Below are 5,521 nucleotides of genomic sequence, written 5' to 3' on the forward strand. Positions count from 1 at the left end.
CCTTCGCCAATAACTATGAAACTCAAAGAACGATTATTCCAATCTTCAACTCCGTAAGAATCCATCAAGTGATTCATACTACTCCACAGCAAGATACCCGAATGTGTTCTCACCGCTGTAAGTAACATAAAGGAACCCGTCTTCATCTTTCTTCTCCTCGTATGTAGCAGACATGATTGCTCCAGTAGAAGGAAGAACATTATCCACAAAGATGAAGATTGCTTTATCTGCACTCAGCTTGATCCTTTTGCGGATTACGTAAACAAACTGTCCAACAGTCAAGTCAGCTGGTACTAGGTATTTTTTCTTGTTTATATTCGGAATATCACTTCTCTCTGCCTTCTCCACAATGACCGGTATTTTGCCTGGGTATTTTTCTCTGACCCTTGTAGCCTCTCCTCGCTCGTTCGCACTACAACAAACGGCTTCAAGGAGGGCAATTAAAATTGCCCTCTTTCATACAAAATTTGCCTTCATAGGCTACGAGGGCAATTTTAAAATTGCCCTTCCGTTGCCCTTGTAGCCCCGTTGTATTAGGTTTCAAGGGCAAAACTCATGTTTTTGCCCTCTTTGATCCAATAAAAAAAGGGCAAAAATTTTTGCCCTCTTTGCTTCATCAACTAAGGCAAATAAAGTTCCCCTCTATGATCATCAGAAAGGGCAATACTTTTGCCCTCTTTGCTCAAAAACAAGGAAGACAAACACAATTGTCTTATTTGGTCTACAACAAATAGGGCAAAAATAAGATATTGCCAATGTCTTTGTACTTTATCAACGGGGCAAAATAAGATATTGCCTTCTTTGTACTTTATCAAGCAGGGCAAAAATAAGATGTTGCCTTCTTTTTACTTTGTCAAGCACTGCTAGTCATTATCTAAAAACCATTATGCATCGAAGATCAATCTAATATAAGTTGAGAGATAAACCTCGTACATTATTCTACATAACACCATGGTAATACCAAGGGAAAAAAATATTATTATATTGATTTACTAAAGTTTTAACAAAATCATATTCACATAATGTTTACTTGAGATAGTGCAACAACATATACTAAAACAATTCATTCATCTAAACACATGTAAAGAAAAGGAAATAAAAGGATCAAAAGTGAACTCATCGAAAATGCTCAAGTGAACTAACATTTCTACAATCATTTGATAACAATTCCGCACTGGTTTCGAGCCAAAGTTGTCATGTGCTGATAAACTGCAGAACAAAGAGATATGTCGAAGGAGATTTGATCACATTAGTACCTCCATGGCACATGGCACCTATAACAAAGAAAAAGCAGGATACATTACTCAAGGAATTCTGCAGCATGCTTAAATAAGAATGAAAATTTACATTCATTATCATATATTAATAAGAAAATTCAACATATATTTAACTATATCTAGTGCTTGTATTTTAGGGTTAAACTAGATTACAGATGGTATTAGATAAAAACTAGAAAAAATGACATTCTCGTGAATCTCAAATTGTTCTAGTACTGTGAAATCTGTTGGATTCTAGAATTCTGATGTGAAACGTGAAGCTGCCCTTTTCAGTTACAAAAACATAGCTACACATCCAAGTGATCTAATCTGATCATATTAACATCAAGCTTCTGGAGTTTAAGATTAAGATTGAACCTAAGTTCTTAGTAGCTTAGCTTGAACAGGGGAACAGAGCAAGACAACAAAGGTTCTAGCAACTCCTTAAATTTCATCACAATGCAAGTATGACAACCGAATGACGAAATCGCTTCTATTCTACTGTAATAAGAAAAGAGTTCATGAATTGGAGACATTACCTGATCAAATTCCAAGTGAAGTCATAATGACCTCAATCTTCTTTTCCAGTCTTTCCTCTCTTTATTTAGCCTCCTTTTCCTTTCTCTGACTTTCAGCTTTTAGGAAATCTATTTCAGCTTGCATTGCATTGTTATTACCTCTTAGTTGTTGAATCTCAGCCTCCAATTCTGCTTTGCCTTTCTTCCCACCCTTGTCCACCACCGGATGTCCTTTACCAAGACCCCGGGCATACCCCGAATAATGGCCAAGCACCATCATGTAAGCCTCGTCTATGGAAATATTATCAATGCCATTCTCTTGAATTTCTTTCTCGTGTAACTTTTTAAATTCGTTGAACTTTGCTTCACCCTCTTCATCAAAACTACCATCTTTATGCCTTCGATGATCCATCAAAAAATTCATGATGATAGTAAAAATGTGGATTATTTGAAATATAAGATGATGATATAACAGAACAGAACAGAACATGTCTACTGATCACAGAACATTACATAACAAGTCATTTATATTAGTCATATTTTTGTTTATAAGAATCTACCGAGTATTAACATTAACAGAACAGAACATGTCTAATATACTAAGTATGATATGTTCTCTTTGTCAGAATTTACTTCAACTGTCAAAGAAACAACTGCAACCTATTCTTCTAAAACTTTTGAACTGTACAAAAACAACAAGGATATCAAACATATTTCAAGGACTTTATGCCAATCAAATAGCACCAACAGTCATAAACCAAAACACCTCCATTATCTGAACAAAGCAGATAGTCAAAACATTTAGACAATAGCTCTATTACAGATTTGGTATAATTACATACTATATAAAGCATAGTAAGCAGAGGTTCAATGCTTATTACGTCTGCCACCTTTTTACATTACCATTAGTGTTACCTTTTTCTTTTCTTTGGGGGGTAGCACAGGGAGAGGCAAAGGGATGACCATGAGAGTAAAAAGTCACATATTCTAATTGCTCGACTGAGATACAACCATACAGGCATTCCACTCAAACAACTCCACCTTAGGCCAAACAGGAAGCATTCTAGAGTCCAATGTTTAACTTTTCTAAACTCCAACATTCTACAAACCAAGCATTTATCAAAACAGCCATAATTAAATCTCCTATTTCTCGCTATTTGGACTGAATCTCGTTAAACAGTTTCAACCACAATCACCATTCCAAAGATAAGAGCAATAGTGACATTTATGAAAACAACCATAAAGGGACGTTTTGGTTGGCAATAAACGCACATAATGACAACATAAAATGAAGTAGATGACTAGTCCCACGAAAGCATAATTTGTCAAAAAGTTGTTTTACAAGAAGTATGTAGCTAGAAAGAGAGAATTGCAACTTGGAGGTTCAGACATTTTCTCTTTGAAAATGAATATTTATGATTTCTTTCCTATGGCATCTGAAAGGTGAACAAAGCTTCTAACACATTGCGGAGCTGTATATGTCTGCAGTACGATAACACTATGTTTGTAGAAGATTGTTGTAACATCTCAGTTGCTTAATCAAGGAACTCAATTCATAAAAAATCATTATCAAATCACTAGACCTAATTAAATTCGTCTGATTTTGTGGAAAAAGTTAAGCAACCCTAATTGACAAAAATGCTTAAACAATCATCCATACATATAATTTAAAAAGAGGAATTGAATGATTTACCTGAAGATGCGATCGAATTGGGAAATTGCTAAGAAAATCTGCGAGAAACGTCCAAAGTCGCTAGAATTCGAAGGTTTCAAAAACTGAATTAATTTTGACGAGATTCGTTGCAATCCCTAAAACTTGTAGTGAAGATGAATTGATAAGGAGAACTGGTGTTAGGTGAGTGATCAATGAGAGAACCGGATATCCACTCCAAGGCACGGAAACTACGCTTTCCTATTAGTTTAATTTCGCCCCTCTAGGATCACCGGGTTAACACGAAATAACTAATGAGATACAATGGAGAAGAAACAATCCACTTAGATGATTTTCTAAGTGAATCAACAAGAACTTGTGTTTTTGTGTTTGTGAAGAACACTCAAGAGAAGATTGCAAGGTTTCTCTTAAGCAAAGCAAGAAGGTTTTTGAGAGTATAGAAAATCTGATTTTCTTCTAACCCCTCACTCATAGGAATCCCAAGGTTTATATAGGAAAAATAAACCTTTCATTGACTAGAGTAGTTAAACCCATAACCCCCATTTTAATCACCCATCAAAGGCCTTTAATCTACTGATTTAAGGACCTTAAAGGTCATTAAAATGAGACCATAACATCACAACGGACATAAAACCGTCAAGGCATCTTTTCGCATTCCAAGGCAGAAGACACGTCGCGACCCGCGACGCCTGTCGCGACTCGCGACGGGCCACTGGTCGCGACTCGCGACGGTTGTCGCGACTCGCGGCCAGTCTTCTGTCTCCCTTGGTTTATCAATGCGTTTTGCCACTTGATGCACTCTAGCCTTTTGCATACTAGACCTCCTCCTCTTCTAGTACATACCCCTATGAGTTTCAAACCCATTACCCTATAAATGTTCCAACAATCCTCCTCCCATTTATAGGGTAATGTTGAAAAGTTTTTCAACTTGCTATAAATCGCAAACACACATGTTCATGCATCATGGAAATATCTAACGATTGAATTTCCATTTAGTAAAAGTAATCTTTACAATAATTTAGATCATAATGATAGACAAAGCTTTGAATCATATAACCATTACAAATTATTGAAGTTACTAATACACACAAACATAAACTAGGTTCTTAAAACCTCCGACACCTATGAAGCCTTGGTGTCCATATCCATTCATAAGCATTCCAAGTCAAGCCTAGACTTGATGAAGCGGCCAAACTTCTAGCTTACATAGGTAAATCTTTCCGGACATGCTCCTACAATTGAGCACCTTATCAAAGATTTATTAAGAATAAAATTCAACCTCTTTATCATTGTAGCAACAAGCACTAACCTCGGGATGTATTAAACAAGTGCTCCCAACCTCTTAGAGAAGTACTATCCTCCTTGAATTTGAGATCTAACGTTGTATTAGACATCAAATAGAGTTTTCCTTCACCATAGGTTGATCAATAGGCTTAAGACCCATCCCTTTGTTCATTTTGTTCACTAGTTCCCTTGACAACGGTTTTGTAAACGTATCCGCCAAGTTCAAACTAGACCGAACAAAATTAATAGTTATACAACTATTCCTTATCATTTCCCGCACATAGCTATGTCTAACTCCAATGTGCCTTGACTTGCCATTGTAGACTTCACTATATGCTTTAGCTATGGTTGATGCACTATCACAATGGATAGCAAGAGGTGACATGGTTTCACCCATAAGTCCACCTCACTCAACACATTCCTTAGCCATTCCGCTTCTTGGCAACAAGAAGCCAAAGCAATGAATTCCGATGCCATAGTGGAATCCGTTATACATGTTTGCTTCTTGGATGCCCATGAAATGGCACCTCCTCCAAGAAGAAACACCCAACCACTAGTGGATGAATAATCTTCCTTATTCGAAATCCAACTAGCATCCGAGTAACCTTCTAAGATAGAAGGTTCTCTATTGTATGTTATGACATAATCCAAGGTCTTATTCAAGTACCTTAACACTCTTCTCAATGCTTGCCAATGCAACATACTAGGATTACTAGTATACCTACTGAGCTTGCCAATAGCAAAGGCTATATCCGGCCGAGTGCTAGTCATAGCATACATCAAGCTTCCAA

This window comes from Beta vulgaris, chromosome 2, assembly GCF_026745355.1.
Source record: "Beta vulgaris subsp. vulgaris cultivar EL10 chromosome 2, EL10.2, whole genome shotgun sequence".
In the NCBI taxonomy this organism is placed as follows: domain Eukaryota; kingdom Viridiplantae; phylum Streptophyta; class Magnoliopsida; order Caryophyllales; family Amaranthaceae; genus Beta; species Beta vulgaris.